Below are 23,354 nucleotides of genomic sequence, written 5' to 3' on the forward strand. Positions count from 1 at the left end.
ATCTCAACATTTCTCCAGAGGTCAAGCTAGTAAAAAAAGCTTAAAAAGATGCATCCCCATATAAATATACTAGTCAAAGAAGAGTTAGAAAAGCTTATCAACACCAATTTCATCTGGAACTTGGCATATGTATCATGGATATCCAACATTGTTCCCATATCAAAGAAGAATGGTAGCATATGCATCTACATTGATTTTTGAGATTTAAACAAAGCATGTCCTAAAGATGATTTCCCCCTTCCCAACATTGACACCATTGCAGACTTGATAGTAGGCCATTCCATGTTTTCACTCATGGATGGATTTTTATGGTATAATCAGATTAGGATAGTACCAAAAGACCAAGAAAAGACAACCTTTACTGGGGCATGTACCACTGGGACCACCTATCCACATCTTTATGGAACATTATGTGGATGATATCCTTGCCAAATATAATACTTGAGAAGAACATCTCCCCATACTGTCCAAGATATTCACCTACCTAGAAATGTTCAATGTTAGGCTCAATTCCAAGAACATTGCTTTTGGCATCAAATCAGGCAAGCTTCTCAGATACATTGTCTTAGTCAAAGGGATAGAAGTTGACCCTAAAAAAGTACAAAACATAATTAGTATGCAACCTCCGAAGAACTTGAGTCAATTGTACTCTCTTCAAGGAAGGCTTCAATCAATTTGTTAGTTCATTTCCCAGTTTGCAGAAAAGTGTGTACCTTTCTGTCATGTCCCGCCCCAACCATCATAGCACTATTGACATTTTGTTTCTTTTGGACTTTGATAGTTAGACTCTAGATGACACATTATTACCCACTATGGACATTGATATTTTGATCCTTAGACTATTTGATTTCATGTTATGTTATTGGGACATTGATACCTATATCATTAGGCCATATGATGATTCCTTATGATGTTACTAGGACACTAATATTCTAAGTAGTTTTTATGATGTTATTGAGATATGCTTACTTACCTTCTTGATGATCCATATGTCATGATTAAAGCTTATGTTATACTCAAGTGAATGTTTGATTTTTGAATTGTGGTCTCCATATGGTGTTAGATTATCATGTCTTAGCATATTTAGAGTAACATTAAGAATTCATGTATCATTTGAATAAACTAGAATTGTATACTTATATTATATTTGATGCATTGCTTAAGGTAGATTAATTCCATAATTTTCTGTAAGAATAAATGATCATAATGTTTTACTATCTAGATTAAAGAATTGCTAAAAATGTGAAGTGTGTAATGTGATATGAATAGAAATACATATTTCATATTAGTTATGTTATTCATTGATGATAGAATCTATGTGATTTATATTTACATTATCATTTTATCACATTATTCTTGGACTACTGATATTTGCAATAAGTGTGCAGGAAAGAAGCCCATGGATTTATGGAGAACCTTGCTAGGTGTTTGGAAAAAAACCAAGGTTAACCCTAAGGAGGGTATAACCTTTTTACCCTTGTATTTTATTTGTAAAACCAATTTGTGTGTATTATTGTGATTCTATAAAAGTAAATTTGTTTTTCTTGATGGCTTGCCAACTGTGTTTTGTGTATTGTGGTGTCACTTGACACATGTTCTCCTTTGTAGCATGTTTAGTGGGATGGTAGGTGGTTGAGTGAACCAAGGAGTGGTTTGGTAGGATTTCTTTTCCCTAGGTGTATTTATGGGTCCAAGAGGGATTCTTTGCATGCTAGGTCGAACGCACACCTTTTGTGAATTTCTAGGAGGTTTACACCATCCCTAGGGGTAGTTTGAGGTCTTATTTTAAAGCCCATATGATATACCTAGGGGGTAGGGGCATTTTTAAGTATTATAAGCTTCCCTAGGCATTGAAAAGAGCACCCAAAAATCATGGATTCCCAAGTTGGCCGAATTTGGAAACTTAAGCATCAAAAGAAAACATTCCTTAGAGAGAGTTGGTTGGAGAGTTCTTGGGGGGAGAATTTTTGGATAGATCTGGAAAAAGAATCTAAGTGGGCAAAATTTTGGAAAAGCAAAAAAAAACAAGGAGAAGAAGATAGCTTAGGAGGAGGATTGCTGGTAAAAAGAGAGGGAGCTCAAATTTGCTTGGAAACCAGGTTGGTAACCTTATGTACCCTTGCTATAAAAGTTTGTTGTTAAGTAGATTATTTCCATTGTGTTATGCATGTGAGTTTTCTGTAATGTAGTTGTAATATGGTGTGTTGTAATGTTGTCTTGTGTAAGGTTGAGGGATCATGTTTTAGTTTTGGTGTATGTGTGTATTGTGATTTACTTTGTGTTGTGAATTCATATGTTCTTGTTGCACTTTTTTGTTTTGGGTGTGACAAGGTGAGTCTCATCTCTTGGGAGGGAAAGAGAGCCTTGTGAGGGTAAGGGGTGTATAGGGAATGTGTTGGGTGAGAGTCTCTCCTAGAGTAGGAGAGGGATGTCATATGGGTGTTATGGGCCCCATATGCCACCTTGCTGGAGTTATAAGTATTGTAAAGATGCCATGTGAGGGCATGTATGTGGTGTTGGGTTGCCTTGTGAAGGCATGTGTATAAAGTGTATAGCCTAATGAAGGCATAGTTGAAGGTGGAGTCTCCTCAACATTCATTTTCCACCCTTACCCCTTGAGATGGATCTACATGTGATCCTAAGTGGTCTACCATGGTTGGGAATTTTTGTGGTTTTATTTGTCAACTATAAAATGTGTGAACAGTTTTGTAATGTGAGCATTGTGTTGTAAATGGTTCTTAGTAATGTATGTCCACCTAGTCAAGGTTCTCCCTGCTCGGGGGTGGCCTTTAAAAGGCCTAAGGTTGGGAGGAGAGTACCATGGGCTTGTTTGTGTGTTTTGTACTGCAGGTTGTGATCTATGGATTGAAGACTTGAAGAGAAGAAGGATGTTGTCTTATTTTCATTTGCAGCAAAAACATACTTTCAAGTGAATTCTTATTGTATTAGGGAAATTCACCCTTGGGTAACTCCCAATTTTGTGTTTTATAACAGCTTGTAAGCTAGAAAATTGTATAAGTGGACTGTATAAGTGGACTGTACTTGTTGATATGTTTCTACATTCAGTGATTTAAGAAATGTATATATCATGCACTATCCTATAGTATATAGAAATGAGTAAAGTTGTTATGTTTTTGTTTCTAAAATGATTCTAAGAGAAAATGTGTGTCTCCATTTGAAATTGATACATTTGGTTATAAAGACATTTTGTTAGAATTTCAAATAATGTTCTAGTTGGAAGGAACTAAAGTGGTTAGTGAAGTTAGTTAAATGTATTGTAGTAATGTACATCAATATTGTAGATCAAGGAAAATAAATATAAACAAATAAAATAAAATAAAAATGCTTTCATTGAAAAAGAAAAATATATTTATATTTGCTGGTTCCTTTGACTGTAATATTGGTGCACTACACTTTCACCCACTTACCACACAAAGATATAATTTTTAAATGGGATGATTAGTGTTAGAAAGCTTTTGACTTACTCAAAACCTACTTGATGAATCTGCCCATGTCAGTACCTCCAGTATCACACAAACCTTTATTATTGTACATTTCTCTAATGAATAAATCAATTAGAGCCTTCCTAGCACAAGAAAATGACCAAGGAAAAGAATGGTCCATTTATTACATCAGTCATACCTTGGTCAACTATGAGCTCAATTACTCTTTTATTAAAAAGGCTTGTCTAGCCATAGGTTTTGCTTCCCAAAAACTACATCATTATCTTTTAACACATATGGTCAAGCGCATCTCCAAAATTGATCCCCTCAAATATCTTCTCATTTAAACAAATTAATAGGTAGATTTGCCAAATGGGTGATGATCCTAAGTGAGTTTGACATTAAGTATGTTGATAGGAAAGCAATAAAAGGAAAGGCCATTGCCAATAATTTAGCAAATGCACCTATAGAGAGTTCATATCCTATCCTTGCTGATTTTGTAGATATGCACATTCTTCAGATAAAGCCAGTAACATGGAAGTTCTATTTTGATGGTTCATACACATACCATGGATCAGGCATCAGTATTTTGTGATATTTGGTTCATCACGCCACTAGGTGTTACCATTACTAAGTCTCACAAACTACTTTTTCCCTGCACCAACAACATGGTAGAATATGAAGCTTTGGTCTTGGATCTCAAACTAGTTTTAGAATGGAAACTAATAGTGCTAGATGTTTATGGAGACTCCCAATTGATCATCAATCAAGTCCCTGACACTTATCAGACCAAATATGAAAATTTAATACCTTACAAACATATGGTTGACACACTCAAGGCATGTTTTGTTCATATTACTTATGAACAAATTTCCAGAGATAAGAAAAAAATAGAAAATTCTATGGCCACCTTGGCCTCCTTACTCTAGTTACTAGAGCAACATGAGTAGTATGAGCTCTTAGTGGAAGAGGTGGTTCAACCCACATTTACTCAACTCGATTCCCTTATCATTTGCTACTTAGATGCTCTTGATTCCCTCTGGTATAACCCCATCATCACTTACCTCTATGATAACACCATTCCTTCTGACCTATCATGTAACCAAAAATGTAATTTCATTCGAAAAACCTCATGCTACACTTTGCTGGCTGATACAATATATACAAAGGGTCTTGATGGTACTTCATTTAGATGTCTTGAAAAGGACAAGTCTAGAGTCACTCTACAAGAAGTCCATGCAGGGATTTGTGGGTCACACTCTAGTGGGTTTACACTAGTAAAGAAGTTTCTTAGGATGGGTTATTTTTGGCCAACCATTGAAAAGGATTCTATCAACTATGTTAAAACTTGCAAAATATGCCGAATCTATGGTAACCTTGTTCATGCACTAGCCAAAGAGCTCAACCCTTTGGCCACACCATGGCCTTTTTATCAATGGGGCTTTGATTTAATTAGAGTCATCCATCCACCTTCCTTCAATGGACATAAATGGATTACCACTGCCATAGAATACTTCACCAAGTGGGTCAAAGCGACACCACTTTCTGACTCTATGGGAAAAAAAATCTCTTCCTTCATTCTAAACCATATCATTTTTCTGTTTGGCATACCCCATGCCATTCTCATAGATAATGCCTTGTACTTTAAAAATCAAATAATTGATGAATTATGTGAAAAATTTCACATTATACACCACTGCTCATCAATTTATTATCCCCAAGGAAATGGTTAAGCAGAGACCACCAACAAAACCATTATCAACATCCTCAAAAGAATCTTCAATGATATTGGTAGAGATTGGCATTTACAATTGAACCTCATCCTCTAGGACTATAGAACAAGTGTTAGGACACATATAGGTGTGAAACCTTTCTCTTTGCTTTATGGCTATGAAGCTATTGTTCCTTTAGAGGTTAAGATCCCATCCTTGAGAGTTACTCTTTTGGACATTCTATTTTATTAGGATTATAGAGTGGCCCATCTTAGTAGTTAGAATTGTTAGAAGAACATCAGCATGCAACACATGAACACCTTAAAGTGTATTAGAATAGGTTGTTGAGACATTACAAGAAAAGGGTCAAACCTCATGTTTTTCAAATTACTGACCTAGTACTCCAAGAAAACCCTAAGAACCAAGCTACTAGGGAAAAGAAAGGCAAGTGGGAGGCCAATTGGATTGGTCCTTAGATTATCATAGAGTCCTGTGGGACTAGTACTTACAAACTTTTAGATTGCAATGACACAGACCTAGCAAAACCCATCAATAGCATCCATCTCAAAAGGTTTTATGTCTAAGAGCTTTGAGAAATACATAAAAAATACCAAAAAAATAAAAAAATCTCATTAAAAAAAAAAATGTCTTTGATACACTGCCACTTTTGGTTTTAAAAGGAGCGAGAGACAGCACGTTTGGACTTCCTTAAGCAACACAAGTTCATCAATGCTGAAAAATAGTCAAGACAACACTCAAACAACTTCCTTTGTGACAAATTTTGCTTGTTTGAGGCCTATCTAACATAGTCAAGTTAATTTCACACATACCCAATTGAGAGACACTTACAAGTTACAACTTATTGGTTCATTGGCATCAGATGTAGTTCATAGCAACACAAATAGTCAGTATGATAGCAACAAAGGGAAGAACAACAAATTGGTAGAAATAGGGAGTCAGATTATGTATTGAGATACCATAGACATGAATTGTAGGAAAATCAATCCACATCTCAACTATCTGCACTGACCAATGATCCCTGATGTTTATTTTAGCCCTCATTCAACCCATTTTATGTGCCAAACTCTTTTCATTGCCTCTGACATCCCAAATATAGCTATCCACACCCACTTTTTGCCTCCTTGCCTACTCTTGGTCTCCTTGCTTCTTTAGGTGCCTCACATGGTCCTAGTTACCCCTATATTCCAACAAATCTCACTCATATCCTCATTCCACTCCCTAAAAATTAAAAAATTGTCAAAAATTATCAAAAAATTAAAAAATTGTCAAAAATTATCAAAAAAATTCAAAAATAGTAAAAAATTATCAAAAAAATTCAAAAATCATCCAAAATTATCAAAAAAATCCAAAAATTGTCCAAAATAATTTTTAAAAATTAAAAAAATGTCAAAAAATTATCAAAAAAATTCAAAAATCGTAAAAAAAAATCACAAAATTCAAAAATCATTAAAAATTATTTTTAAAATATTCAAAAATCATCCAAAATTATAAAAAATCTCAAAAATTGTCCAAAATTCTTAAACAAAATCCAAAAATTGTCAAAAAATTATCAAAAAAAATTCAAAAATAATCCAAAATTAACAAAAATATTGTCAAACATTGCCAAACATAGCCAAACATAGCCATGAATGCCTGAATAATTAACAATACCCCAAAATTCTTGTCAAAACATGGCTCACTTCAGCTCAAATAGGATTTTATAACTAGTCATCAAATATTTAAATATGAAATGCCTCGATGGTATTAAGAAGTAGCATAGTTATGTCCCAAAACATCTTGGTGGGCTTTGCAAAATCTGGCACAATGTGAATAGCACAAGAGGCATTGACAAAGTCCCCTCTTCCTTCCTCTTGTCAAGAACAACAATTCCCAATAGATCATTAGTCTTATTTATGTTGCAGTGGCCATGATTGGTCTGACCCCCTTCAACAAATCTATCAATGTTATCCTAAAAGCCTAGATATCCATTGGACTCTTTCATCATTACCTAACTGGGGGCATAGAATAAGTAAGCATAAGCATGAGAGCTCACCCCCCCCTCAAGTGCCTTTTTAGGCCCGAAGCACCTTTTTCAGGCCCCTCAAGCACCTTTTTAGGCCCAAACACCTTTTTTAAGGCCCCTCAAGCACCTTTTTTAGGCCGCTCAAGCTCCTTTTCTAACCTAGACACCTTTCTCAAGCCCCTCAAGCACCTTTTTAAGCCCAAGTTCCTTTTTTAGGCCCCTCATATGCCTTTTTAGGCCCAAAACACCTTTTTTAAGGCCCTATTTCACCTTTTCCAAGGCCTAAATGTCCCTTTTGGGCCCCCAAAATGACTTTTCCAGCCAAAGCACCTTTTTCAAAACCCTTTTTTGCCTTTTTTCAAGGCCTGGGTGTCCTTTTTTGGCCCCAAAAATGCCTTTTTTTGGTCAAAGTGCCTTTTTCAAGGCTCTTTTTCTCCTTCTTGTGGCCCAAGTGTCTTTTGGTCTCCTAAATGCCTATTCATAGGCCTCGAGAGTGTCTGTCTTGGCACACACCTAGAGAAGCATCCCAACATTAGCCTTATAATCATCTATAATGGCTCTTAATAAACACATAATTATGTCTTACACATCATGGCTCCCCAAATATTACACAAATTTTTACTCATCTTTCATTAACAGCCCACACAGACATGCCCGCATACTAGTAAAGCTTACCCTTACTCTATGGATTGTATTGTTACCACTTTTACGAAGATTAAAACCTTTTCAACATTTGTCACAAAACACAAAAACATTCAAATATCTATCAAAAATCCCAAAAACGTTCACATATTCCTCTAAAATGCTAAAAACATCCAAATGTATTCCACAAAATACAAAAAACAAATAGGACATGGCATTATAATCAGCATCAGTTGTCCCTTTGATTGCCACAACATCAAGCACAAACTTTTATTCTATTATGATGGCAATGAAAACATTACACTTGAACTACGTCTAGTAGATTATTTTTCCTGGCCTCCCTAGGGGAGGTGGCAAGATAGGGTTTCCAACCAATGGTGTTTCTTCTAACCTAACTCTAGAAGAGGAATCCTTGGCGTCAGTCCTTTGCATACCCACACCGCATCCATGGGAATCAGAAACCTCCCACCACGTAATTGTGCATTCAATAGTTGTGTAAATTCCCTATCCACAATCTACATCTCTCGTCGGTCCTCATTTGAGAACACCTAGTAATAACATCCTATATAATAAGTAGCTCCCTAGTGTACCTTCACCATTCGATGCATTTCCACAAACACATTCTCCACCAACTTGTTTACTCTTGGTGTAGTGATTGCTCATTGGGCCACATCCTGCTCCTGCTACATTCGATCAGTCACTATTCACCAAAGCTCCACATCTACTTTTTCCTTGCCCAAATGTTGCTGCAACTGTCTCACTTTATCTTCACTTAATGCTAATCACTCCTATAGCTTCAATGATAGAGAATTTTCTTTTGTAATCGCCTCCCTAAATAACTTAGACTATGACTGCAACAACATCAACTCATTCTAAGCACTCTTTAAACCCACTTGCACCATCTTTAGAGATTCCTGCAAGCTCTAAGCCTATGACCACTTTGCCTACATTCTGACATCATTTCTCTCCATCCACGATTTCTCCACACGTAGTTCCACTTTTAGTGATTGCACCCACACTTTCTCTATTGTGCTCCATCTTCCCAAGCCTTCTCCATCAATCCCAACAAAAATGTGACTTCTTATTCTATATTCTCTACTTGGACTCTCTATGTGGCTAACATTCTCCATAATTCCTCCACATCCCTTGATGATTGATCTCTGCCTCCCACCTCTAGTCATGGCTCCTCCACATTTACACTGCTCACTTCCCCTTATGTTGACCCTTTTCCTAGTATCTTGAGGCTAATCAACTAATGTATTCCACTCATTACCTTACCCACACTAACACCTTTCACATCCTTCAAAGCTTCTCTCATGGAATTTTTAGGAGATTTTATCTCCTTTATCTCCCCATCTACCCTTGACATACTCTTAACAACATCATCATTAACATCATTAACACTAAGAAGGGCATTTCTTCTTCCTTGATCCCCACCTCTTCGAGTTGTGTTGATCCTTGCCTTGCATGACTTGCTTCAACCAGCTCTAGAATTAACACTTGCAGTTCTAATTGATATACCAACTCCTTAAAAGTTTGTTGTATGTGCTTCACTCTCTGCCCTTTCCTAATCCACCTTCCTTGGGTAGCATCACCCTCCTATTGTGACTAATCTAGTGATCCTAACATACTTTCACTTACACACTTCCAATACCACTTGTGTCATCAGCTCATCACCCAATACATCCAATACCACCTACAATGCATGTTGTGTTGTAGTCCCTAACAACATCATTAATATTGATAAGGGCATTTCTTCTTCCTTGATCCCCACCTCTTTGGGTTGTGCTGACCCTTGCCTTGGATGACTTGCTTCAACTAGCTCCAGAATTAACACTTGCAGTTCTGACTGATACACCAACTCCTTAAAGGTTTTTTGTATGTGCTTCACTCTTTGCCCTTGCCTAATCCATCTTCCTTGGCTAGCATCACCCTCCTACTATGAGTAATCTAGTGAGCCTAACATACTTTCTCTTACACACTTCCTCCAAATTCTCAATACCTCCACTAGCCACATTCTACTCTCCACCTTGCCTTGTTGCATCCGCATGATATCCTCTTACTTATAGTCATCACCCACCTGAGACTTGATTCTTTACTAATTTTATGATGTATCTACCCTCTGCATCCTGCCACACTAGTATAGGTACACTTGACCCTTGTATCTGACACTTAGACAACCTAATTCTTGTTGACGAACATTGCTTGATAGAATTTTCTACTAAATCACCATTGACACATCCCATACTTTCTTATCTGACTAGTACAATAGTTTCTTCCAAGAAAAACTAAACAAACTTGACACTATTACACACAACTGGCAACATGCCTAGTCTGCAAATAATGGTTTTCTTTACTATTATGTACTTCTGGTACCTCGACAATGTGTTTAACTGGAGGTATTGGGATCAAATCATGATATTTTATTGGTTTTTTAGTGTTTCACTCCAGTGATCCTTCGATTTTGTGCATTATTGGTGTCCACTTTTAAGTGCCTCCTCTCATTTGAAAAGCCATGTGTACCTCAACTATTTTTGTGTGCTATCTTAGGTGAAGTCTTTTATCTAACATGTGGTTATTTGCATGCCTATTTTTATTCTTGTACACCTATAACTTCTATTTTCCAATAGTTTTCATATTTTCATGTACATTGTACATATTTTTTGGTACTTCTCAATCTAGCATAGTATTCATATCACTATAGCTGAGCTAGTGGTGGTTGTACTTAATCACACACTCTATAATGATAATTAATTTGCATCTCTTTACAAAGTGGCAATTAGTTGCATTTATTTAGTTTACATTTTTATCTTGGGCTCCTTGAAAATAAAAAGTTGGCACATAAATCAAGGTTACAAAAGAAGGCCTTCACAACACCATTTAGAAAATTCACAATTGGTTATCCAATAACAGACAACAACATCAACATTAAGGCAAGCTTTTAGCACTCAATTGTCATGGACTTTGTCTCCTCACAACATCTTGTTTCATATTTTTCATTCTGCTTATGGCATTATGTAGCTTTCAAATCTCTAGAATATTCTAATCACTATCAAATTTCATCACATCATCTACTGCATTGCGTGGCTTTCAAATCTTAAACAATCTCATTTCATCCCATTTCATTTCCTCTCCTTTTTCATTTATTGCAAAGCCATTTCATCACATTTCATTACATCCTATTCATTTCCTCGCATATCCCAGTTCATTTTATTTTATTATATTTTACTTTTCCTATTTCTCTCTATTTGTGACTTGCATTCCATCTTTCTTCATCACATTACCTTTAATTCATGCATTTCATCTATTTCATTTCATGGCCTTTGAATCTCAAAAGTTGACATCCCATCTCATAGCCTTCAAATCTCAAATTTCCTCTCCTTTTTCATTTATCAAAAATCCATTTCATCACATTTCCTTAAATCCCATTTCATTTCCTCACATATTTTAGTTCATTTCATTTTACTATATTTTACTTTCCCTATTACACTCCATTCGTGACATGCATTCCACCTTTCTTCATCACATTCCCTTAATTCATACATTTCATTTATTTCATTCCGTGGCTTTTGATTCTCAAAAGTTGACATTCCATCCCATAGCCTTCAAATCTCAAACAATTTCATTTCCTTCCATTTATCACAATCCATTTTTCATGGTTCATTTCATTACATCACATTACATTAAAATTCATTTTACTATATCACATTTCATCTCATATCATTACATTATGTTACATTACACCCAATGTGATTTCATTATAGTTCATTTATTACAATCCATTACATTTAATTTCATTACATAAAATTTCATTTTACCATATTTTATTATGTTTATATTATCACATCACATTTTCATTACATCATTATTGCCATGTCATTTATTTTAATCATTATCCATATGTCATGCTACATTAATCATTCACATATATATACATCAACATCTACTACTATCATATCTATCAAATCAAATCATCACATGCATACATGAGTCTATGATATAGCCAATACACACATCTAAACATCAATAATCTTGGATATCTCATAAAGCTAAAGATCAAACAATACATCCAAAGGCTAAAATCCACATGAACATAAGATAGACTACATCAACAAGAACATTCAAATGATCAAATAACATGAACATCGATAAATCACAACATCTATCTGCATGAACATCCAAAGACCACCAAATACATCAACATGAATATCAAATGAACATAAAAAGAATAATCATACATAATGATGAGTAAGGCCATAACACATAATGTACACTCATTCATTTGTAGGTGCCTGACCTAAAGGTACTTTCTCACTTGGGGCACTCGTATGCTCTCTGGGTGGCTACTCTATCACATTTTCCATTGGTGCAACATGTTTGACCACAATTGTCTGACTAGTTGATGTCCTATTTTTCCTTAGTGGTAGTAGCGATGGTGGTGTCCTCGATGTCATCACAACTATAAATTCCTATAGTGTACTCATCAACTCACCCACCTGAGCCTCCATGACACTTATCCAAGCCTCCAAATCTATAGATCCCCTAGGCCTCTCTGGTGGTGGTTGTGCATCTAGTGGATCCTACTACTATACCTATGGTTATGCATCTAGCGGCCCCTACTACTGCCCCTATGGCTATGCATCCAATGGATCTCTAATTAGAGCCAAACAAAGTGAACATCCTCAGGCAACCTAGCCCTCACCTACTCTACCCTACCCTACCCAACACCTTTATCCCACTAACCAACTCCCACACCACCAACCATCCCTCTTCTCACCCCTACACCACCATGTCCTTAGATCCCTCCAACCCTCCCTACACCTACTAGTCTCTATGTTGGACCTCGTGCCACACCCCTCTACAGTAGTACCATGACTACTCGACCTTACCTCCCCCATGCTCTAACCAACCCTCTCACTCTCCCTCTAGCCTATCATCTCCCTCTACCTCCCTAGACTACCCTCATCATCCTCATCCTCTCCCCCACTTGATGGCTCATCAGTCATAGGAATTGGTTCTACTAGATCCATATATGTCCGAAAGGGATGCTCCCAAAACCATCATGTATAGTCCCCTTCCATCCCTGCATCTGCAAGTCCATCTTGCAATGCCCATGGCTATGGTGTGTCTATCATCTATAGAAAGTCCCCTAGGTAAGCCTCATACTCCAAATTCAACCCCCACACTACTCTCTCTAACTACAACCAAGCATAATGTGTTGATCCCTATAGCATGCCCTACGACTGACCAAACTATTTCACTACTCACCTGAAATAAAACCTCTCTATCACTATAGGTACCTGACCAAGAAAATACTTTAGATCAAAGAAATATATCATCTCATCATTGTCCTTAGGCCATGGCTCTATAAACTTGTAAGGTCTCCACACAACCTCATCAATGTCAAACAATATACGATGCCAATACTTTGTCTAACCCAAATGGGGTTGCATGATCACACCAGAGTAAGTATACATGTAAGACATACCCTATGGCCACTGTCACACACACACTAGATGAGTAATGGGTAAATACTCCCATGCCCATAGCTGTAATAGAATCACCCTTGTTGATAGTGACAAGGCTTCAAAATATACAACCTGATACAAGTCATGATATAAGTGAGCCAAAATGCAATTGCTCCATGTAAATCTCCATGGCTAATCAATCATATCCTATATCAATTGGCCCCATCCAACTAGACATCCTCACTCTCATTGGTCTTGCAACAAAAACCCTCCTATCAAATCTAGCCAAAACTACCACCAATGCCTTATACTATAGCATTTGAAACCATGATATGATATCATCCCTAATGCTATCATCCCTAAAAAAATCTCAAAAACTAGTGCCATCGACAGTCTGATCATAGTACACCAAATCCCCTACTGTTGGTATCCAAAATATTTGATATACATCCTCGGGAGTCACTATCATCTCCCCCACAACAAATGCAAGGTGTTGTGGTTTGAGTGCCACCACTCGGCCATAGCTGTCAATAGCCCCTTATTCACTTAGAACTAGGGCACCTATAGCAAATATGTAAACCCACATCTGTCAATCACCTATCACTCCTTAACCAAAAATCTACCTACTAAATCTAGGGGCCATGGATATAACCCCTATACCATGAGCTTTTTCCCATGTACCTATTTTTTATCAAACAAACAACAACGTCAGTTTTCATCCCATGCAATCATCATACATTAGTCTACCATCTATATCTAGCTACTAAACTACTAGTTCTATCTTGGACCTATTACTCATCCTTCTCTATCCTAACTCAGACTTGATTGTTTTTCCTACTTTCTATCCTAAGCTAGGGCATCATTCTTTACCTACCTATCATCAAATTGATCCTAGAATGTCACTTCATGATTGCCTGACTACTATTGTTTACTCATTATGATGAATCCCCTATTGAATGACCTAAAATCTAGCCTCTCACATTATCTTCCACTCAACTTAGGCTTTATAATCTATTTTTCCCCTTCAAAGTTTATTTGTGCTATTTCTTAGGACAGATGCACTATAAGATCACTCAAATGCGCTAAAATAGACCTATGCACTATCATCACATTCAAAAGAACTATTACATACTTTGAATATGCTATCACATGACTATGAGCTAGTATAATGAATATATGTGCTATTTACTAGAGCAAAAGGGCTATCCAAAACAAAAGCATTAACAAATTATTCATATGTGCTATAAGATTGATCAAATGCACTAAAATTTCTATATATGCTACAAAAACCACTATATGCACTACATTTTCACTATATGCACTAATTTTCCTAAAACCTAGGTTTTTCTATGCATTTTTTTATCCTACGTACGTGCTAAAAGATTTTCTATGCACTAGAACACCTAAAAGACACATTTACCAAAAAAATTTGTGTGAAATTGACCAAAATCTAGGTAAAAATGAAAAAATCTTAAAATGGAGGATCTCAATGACTTACTAGGGTATCGTAGTCCTTTTGATACTCCTATTTGTGACCCCTCTCAAATCTATGCTCTCGTAAAGGGACCACCATCCTCGTTATCTCAAAGCTCCAAAATGCCAAATTTCAAAAGAGGGAGTGAAACTAACAAGGATAAAAGGTCTTTTAACCTATTTAACCATCCTTAGGAGTATTTAGATCACTTTTTCACCCTATTTACCCAATATTGAAATCTTTTACTCATTTCACGAATTGGGTATTGTATTAAATCATCTTGACCATCTTTATTCATCAATTATCCAACATTTCAGAAATAAAATTGGAACCTCCTTAATATCCACACTTTCATTATTTCCAATTTCATTTCTAAGGGGGCAGTATATCCATATCAAACCAGGGCATCCAAATAGGGGCATCAAATTTTTTTGAAAAATCAAAAATGTTCTACCCCAGCCAAAATTTCAAACATCAAATTAACCAAAACTAGGGTATCCAAGTAAAAACGTTGCAACATCAATTGGAAAAATCAATTACAATCAAGACATAAAATAATCAAAGATTAGACATCAAGCCATCAACAACCAAACACCACACCAACTAAAAAACATCAAGACATCATTCAATCATTAGAATTTGACCTAAAATTAGAAAATCAAGATAGTCTTTGAACTAATATGCTTCACATATCAGCTCAAAGAGGGGCATTTGTAAACACCCAAAAATTAGCAAAGACCTAAATTATGCAATTTTGATCAATCAATACAAATTAAGGAGGAAATCAAAAGAACACAATAGACTTTCAAATCAAAAATCATATCAGGTCATTAATTATCTATCAAATCAACAAGACCTAAATCAACTTTAAAAGAGGTAAAAAATAATTCAAATTCATAAAATGAAATTCAAAAAGGGAGGAAGAAAAAGTCAAGGTGTTGAAAATAAATAAGGCATTTATTAAATCAACAAAGCCATTTATCCTCACATAAGTGAAAATCTCCCTTTTTCATTTAAAAGAATTAGGAATATCCTCATTTATCCTCAAAACTAAGTATGTTGGACTCTCCCTCCTAGTCTCTTATGAGATATTTTTAGTTTCACTTTCATCCACCAGTCAAAGGTAAAAATCTTAGTTCTTACCCCAAACCCTTCTGAAATCCTATAAATAGGAGGGAAATCCAAGAGGCAAGCGACCCAAGTTTTAGGCATTTGCATTATAGTCACATTCTAAGTTTTATTTTTAGCATTATCATTATAGCAAGTTCATAGCATTTTAGCATTGTTTTTATGTTATTTAGCATCATTTATTACATTTTAGCTTATTGCTGTCCATTTTGATAACATTCTAAGAGTTATTTTCCACATATAATCTACATTTTAGTCATAGATCTTGCAGGCATTCTTGTTTATCTGCATCTTAAGCATACTTCCATTCTAAAACTATTACTGAGATGTTGTTCTGAGAGCTTTCTTAGTAGTTGTAGTTAAGGAAACATGAGATGTTAATAGAGTTTACATTTTGACAATGATATATTGGGTTTAGTCTAGTTCATTATCAGTCTATCTGCATTCTATAATAAAGTTTCATGAATACTCAATTATAATGTGTACAAGTTGTATTGTAATGGTATTTTTGTTGAATAATACATGGTGATGGATACTTTCAGAGGCTAGGATTTTCCCTCAATGATGGTTTCCAAGGCTATATCTTGTGTTACATTTTTGTGGGTATGTTGTCTACTCTCTTGCATGTGGATTTTAACTACATACTTATTTTAGATCTATTATGGGTTATGTAGAAACAATTATATTCTTTGTTGCAAGTTTGCTCACACGTGGTATCAAAGATACGGTTTTGTTGTTGTAACCCTAGTTTGAATCCATGGAAATGCATGAGAGGATAAGAAGAAAGGACAAGGTATATGAGTTATTTATTGCAGATTTGAGGGTTTTGGGTTTTCTCTTATGATGGGATGTTGGTAGATTTTGGGCATGTGAAATTGTTGGACAAAAGTGTTTTTCAAATGTTTCATTTAAATGAGGGTTTTAGGGGGAGCCTACAGAAATGACCTCCTAGGAAATAACAAACCTTACCATTGGATTTGGGTTGACATTTCCATAAATTTTGATATATAATATGCTCTAGTTTGGCCATGTTCAGAGGAAATGAAAGAGTTTTTTAGTTTCAACACATGATGGCCATCAAATTTAATCCAGTCAAAATTTTCATTACAAAAAAAAAAATCACAATGAAATTGGTAAAAAGATTACCTTAGTAAAATGACCATAACTTTCTCTTAAGATATTGGATTTTAGACTTCTTACAAGTTAATTTAGGGAACTACAACTTGGTGTAGGTTTGGTTCTATGATTTTGAAATTTTTCCAAGTTTTAAGAGCTTGAAAGTTAGATGTTATTTATTTTGAGAACAAATTAGGGCATAACTTGGGCATGCAGAGTTAGATTTTGGAGTTTGAGTAGTCAATGGAAAGCTCTTGGAAATCTCTACACATTGGTTTAGATTGTAGGTTTGGCATAGTTACTTTGGTGATATATTAATCTAAATATTTTATGATATAAATTAACTATGATAGCATTGTGATTTTATGACATTTTATGTTTGGATATTTAAGATTTAATGTCATTGTATACTCAATTCATATTTTAGATTGGTTTCATGATGATATGGTTATTAGTGTTTGATTTCGATATGTATGATGACTTGTTGGGTTTATTGTTGAGATAATGGGTGTTGCACACATTGCATAATATTGTTATTTTATTATTTTATTTTATTATGTAATGTTGTACCTAGATAGATGTGCAACATGTAAACATTTCCATGGAATATTCTTGATGAGTTGTATTGTAACATTGTGATAATATTTGATGTAATTATTTAATATTGGGGAAAAGAATTAAATGTCCAATATTAAATGGGGGGTCAGTGGGTTAGGTAGCACATAGTTTTAGCACATGGTTTATGTAATACCACTTAGTAGTTTTGTGGGACTTGCCACTATATAAGCAGCCACAAGGGTAGTTGTTGGTGATATAGAGAGAGAGTGACAAGGAGAAGACAAAAGGTAAGAGTCAAGCAAGGCTTGACAGGTTAGCCAAGGGAGCATTTGTGAAGGTTGAAAGCATGGCATGGGATGTGTGGATTAATGCTTGTTCACATAGTTTGCTCGGTTGTGGCTATGGCCATGAAGGCTTCCATGGTTGTATAGAAATGGTATTTTTGCTGAATAATACATGGTGATGGATGCTTTTGGAGGCTGGGTTTTTCCCTCAATGAGGGTTTCCCAGGGTATATCTTGTGTCACATTTTGTGGGTATGTTGTCTATTCTCTTGCATGTGGATTTTAATTTTGTGTTTATTTCAGATCTATTATGAGTTATGTGGAAACGGTTATATTCTTTATTACCAAGTTTCCTTACAAGTGGTATCAGAGTTATGGTTTTATTATTGTAACCCTAGATTGAATCCATGAGAATGCATGAGAGGATAAAAGAAAGGTCAAGATATATGAATGATTTATTGCAGATCTAAGAGTTTTGGATTTGCTGTTATGATGGGATGTTAAAAGATTTGGGCATGTGAAATTGTTGGACAAAAATATTTTTTCGGATGTTTCATTTAAATGAGGGTTTTTGGGGGTAGCTTGCAAAAATGACCTCCTAGGTAAAAAAAAAAAAAAAAAAACAGACCTCACCATTGGATCCAGGTCGACATTTCCATAAATTTTGATATATAATATGCCCTAGTTTGGCCATGTTCAGAGGAAATGAAAGAGTTTTTTAGTTTTAGCCCATGATGGCCGTCAAATTTAATCTTGTCGGAATTTTCGTCACTGAAAAAATTTTAAAATGAAAAATCGTACTAAAAATGGTAAAAATACTGTCTTAGTAAAATGGCCATAACTTTCTCTCAGAATATCAGATTTTAGAGTTCTTATAGGTGTTGGAAAGTTAATTTAGAGCACTACAAGATGGTGTAGGTTTGGTTTTGTGATTTTGAGATTTTGTCAGGTTTTAAGAGCCCTAAAGTCAGATGTTGTTTATTTTGAGCACGAATTGAGGCATAACTTGGGCATACGGAGTTGGATTTTGGACTTCGAGTAGTTAACGGAAAGCTCTTGGAGAGCTCTACACATTGGTTCAAATTTGGTGTAGGTTTGGCATGATTTATTTGTTGATATATTTATCTGAATAGTTTATAGATATATTTTGACTATGGTAACATTGTGAGTTTATGGCATTGGAAATTTAAGATTTGATGTCATTGTATACTCAGTTCATATTTTAGATTGGTCTCATGATGATATGGTTATCAGTGTTTGGATTTGGATATGTATGATGACTTGTTGGATCTACAAGTTGTGCAGTGTTGTGAGCGGTATATACTTACAGGTTGCATTTATAGCTTGGTTATGGGTTGTCTTTGCCCATTGATCTTTCATTATTGATGCATATTCAGATTGGTGGCTTGGTTTTGGGTTGTCTATGCCCTGAGTCACATGATTTGCTGATTTTATTCTTCATGTAGAAGGGATGAGATGTTGTTACCAGGGACAGTCATGGTGGAGGATTATGGTTGACTATGCTGACAGGTTGGACATATTGAGAGCCAGATGCTCAATTCATGGATGCGATCATGGTGTCATGGATTTTGGCATGACATGATTGGTTATACGGGTACATCCTTGATGTTCATTAGCTTGGATTTCTGATTCAGTTATGGTGGTATATCTTCTTAGTTGAGGATCATAGTTATTTAGTTTCTTTTGAGGAGCTCATGATGTGCACTTTGAGTTCTTTGATGGTTTGATGCCTTGGTTGATTCTCATGGTTAGAGGATGGATTTTTTCATCATATGTCATGGATAGCTTGGATACATGGTTTAGTGGGAGCTTGTGACAGTGATGGGGTGACAGTGTAGGATTAGTTCCTGGTTTGGTTTATATCTTCTTGGTTTGGAGAGGATGGATTTTATGATGCCATAGGTTACTTGGCACCACGGTTGAGTGGGAGTTGTTGGCATTGATATATTTATTGAGTGTTTGTAGATGTTGGAGGTTTGCCTTAGATCCTATTGCTGCAGAAGTGTCTTTGACATTTGCATGGTGCACTTGTTATCTTCATGGTGTGTGAAGATGGATAGATCTTGAGGACTCATGGAGTTCTTGGTTATCTTCATGGTATGTGGAGATGGTTCTTCCTGATATGTGGAGATGGTTTTCTTCATGGTGTGTGGAGATGGTTGCATCTTGAGGACTCACAGGGTTCTTGGTAAAGGTGTGGTTTATGCTTTTATTTGGCATGTTATCCTTGGTGTGAGGATGGTTTCATTATTATGTCATGGTATACTCTTGATACGCGTTTAGAGTTGTGACAAGTTATGGTGTGTTCATATAGAGCATGTTATCTCTTTAGTTGAGATGGTAAGATCATGTTGTCATGTTTATGTTCCTAAGGCCATGGGTAGAACTTTGACATTGATCTTGGTTTAGTTTCTTGGTATTGAGTACATTGATCATAAGCTGGATACTTCATGTTATTGCTATGTTGCATTTGGAGTTGGCATGGATTGATTGGTTACAGGTGCTCATGGATACTTAGAGACGGTGGTGATGCTGATTTCTCTTGGATTAGAGAAGTATTTGTTGGGATGGTTGATGGTTTCAATAAGAAGTCCGAGGGGCAGTCACCTAATATGGACTTGAGAGGAGATTGTTCTTAGATGAGTCTTGGTTGGAGACTTGGGTATCTTGACGAGCATTCTCATTCCCCACTCTTGGTCTACTCGGCAGTTTGCTACTTGAGAGGTATAGCCCATTGTTTTTTTCTCAGTTGCATTATATTTATGCTTGTCTTTCATGGATATGGATCTTGAGCTATGGTACATGAGTTAGTTCTTGAGGGTTCATTTGAGACATGGTTTAGCATTGGTTATCTCCATGTGCATATGTTGTTATGCTAGTTTATTTTGGGAGATGGTTTTATAGTGGGCATTTTCCTTGGATTAGGAATGGTTATTCCTTGGTTTAGGAATGGGTTTATTGAGTTTGATCTTCTTGTGAGAGGCTTACATCCATGATTAATTATATGGTATGGTTTGGGTGTTGTTGAGGCTTCTTGTTGGGGTTTTATAGAAGAGATCATACTTGTACAGTTTACATCTAGAGGTGTGTGTAGAAGGACATGATACAGGTTATGATTTGCATGGTTTCTCTGGTCTTGGTTATCTTCCTGGATGTTCAGTTTTTCTTACATTGGATTTGAGATTGGTTAGAGATTGTGATCACTGGTTTGTGCTAATGTATGTCATGTGAGAGATGACATGGTTATTCCTTTATCTCTTTCCTCTGTTCTTTGTGGTGAACTTGGGAGAGCATTGGAGACTTGTTATGAGAGTTACTCTTGCAGGATATTAGTTTATGTATTGTGGATGTCCTTGATACTACATGGATTCACTTCTTTGAGATGTTGTGAGTGGATTGGTTATAGATTTGACATTATCTTTTGCAGTGGGAGCTTCTTGGTATATATGTGGCAAGTATTGCTCTTGAGGCTTATGATTGCAGGTTATAGATTGGATATGTCGGTGATATGAGATTCACTTGTTATACCTTTGAGGTATGGATAGTTGGATGGGTTTGGCACTTTGTTGTGAGTGCTATTTCAGCTATGGATATTTTGACAACTATGGATACATGTGATTACCTTTGGATTAGGTTATTTGTGCTTGGAATTTCAGTTGGTACAGGATTTTATGATCTTCTAATGTGACAGGTTGGGTGGTTTTCTCTTTGGATGGCTTCTATGTATGTCTAGTGGCAGTGGCATAATAGGAGGTGAGATCATTCATGTTTGAGATGCTAGATACTTTGATTTTGTTGCGGGTACCAGGATGGAGCACTTGGTGTATTTTGATCCATGACGGTGGATGTGTTGGGAGGGATTGTTCCCTTGTTCATTTATGTGGCTACGGATTGACCCTATGCAATGTATACAACAAGTGGGAGATTGTTGAGATAATGGGTGTTGCACACATTGCATAATATTATTATTTTATTATTTTATTTTATTATGTAATGTTGTACCTAGATAGACGTGCAACATGTAAAGATTCCCATGGAATATTCTTGATGAGTTGTATTGTAACATTGTGATAATATTTGATGTAATTATTTAATATTGGGGAAAAGAATTAAATGCCCAATATTAAATGGGGGGTCAGTGGGTTAGGTAGCACATGGTTTATGTAATACCACTTAGTGGTTTTGTGGGACTTGCTACTATATAAGCAGCCACAAGGGTAGTTGTTGGTGATATAGAGAGAGAGTGACAAGGAGAAGACAAAAGGTAAGAGTCAAGCAAGGCTTGACAGGTTAGCCAAGGGAGCATTTGTGAACGTTGAAAGCATGGCATGGGATGTGTGGATTAATGCTTGTTCACATAGTTTGCTCGGTTGTGGCTATGGCCATGAAGGCTTCCATGGTTGTATGGAAATGGTATTTTTGCTGAATAATACATGGTGATGGATGCTTTTGAAGGTTGGGTTTTTCCCTCAATGAGGGTTTCCCAGGGTATATCTTGTGTCACATTTTGTGGGTATGTTGTCTATTCTCTTGCATGTGGATTTTAATTTCGTGTTTATTTTAGATCTATTATAGGTTATGTGGAAACGGTTATATTGTTTATTGCCAAGTTTCCTTACATTTATAAGTTGTACAATGTTGTAAGCGGTCTATACTTACATATTGTATTTATAGCTTGGTTATGGATTGTCTTTGTCCATTGATTTTTCACTATTGATGCATAATGAGATTGGTGGCTTGGATTAGGGTTGTCTATGCCCTAAGTCACATGATTTTCTGATTTTTTCTTCATGTAGGAGGGATGACATGTTGTCACTAGGTACTATCATGGTGGAGGACTGTGGTTGACTATTTTATGCTGGTAGGTTGAACACTTTGAGAGTTAGATGTTCAGTTCATGGATGTGATCATGGTGCCATGGATTTTCACATGACATGATTGGGTATACATGTATATCCTTGATGTTCTTTGGTTTGGATTCCATATTTGGTTATGGTGGTATATCTTCTTGGTTGAGGATCATGGTTATTTGGTTTCTTTTGAGGATCTCATGATGTACACTTTGAGTTCTTTGATGGTTTCATGCTTTGATTGATTCTCATGGTTAGAGGATGTCATTTTCATCATGATGTCATGGATAGCTTAGGTACATGGTTTAGTAGGAGCTTTGTATAGTGATGAGGTTATAGTGTAGGATTAGCTCCTAGTTTGGTTTGTATCTTCTTGGGTTTGGAGATCTTGGTTTCACTTGGTACTAGCACTTTGGTTGTGTGAGTGTAGACCTAGATGATCTTCATGTAGGAGATGGATTTTATGATGCCATGGGTGACTTGGTACCATGGTTGAGTGAGATTTTTTGGCATTGATATATTTATTGAGTGTTTACAAATGTTGGAGGTTTGTCTTAGATCTTGTTGCTATAGAAGTGTCTTTAATATTTTCACAGTGTACTTGTTATCTTCATGGTGTGTGAAGATGGTTAGAT

Source organism: Cupressus sempervirens, chromosome 11, assembly GCF_028749045.1.
Source record: "Cupressus sempervirens isolate cs-2001-9-10 chromosome 11, ASM2874904v1, whole genome shotgun sequence".
Lineage (NCBI taxonomy): Eukaryota > Viridiplantae > Streptophyta > Pinopsida > Cupressales > Cupressaceae > Cupressus > Cupressus sempervirens.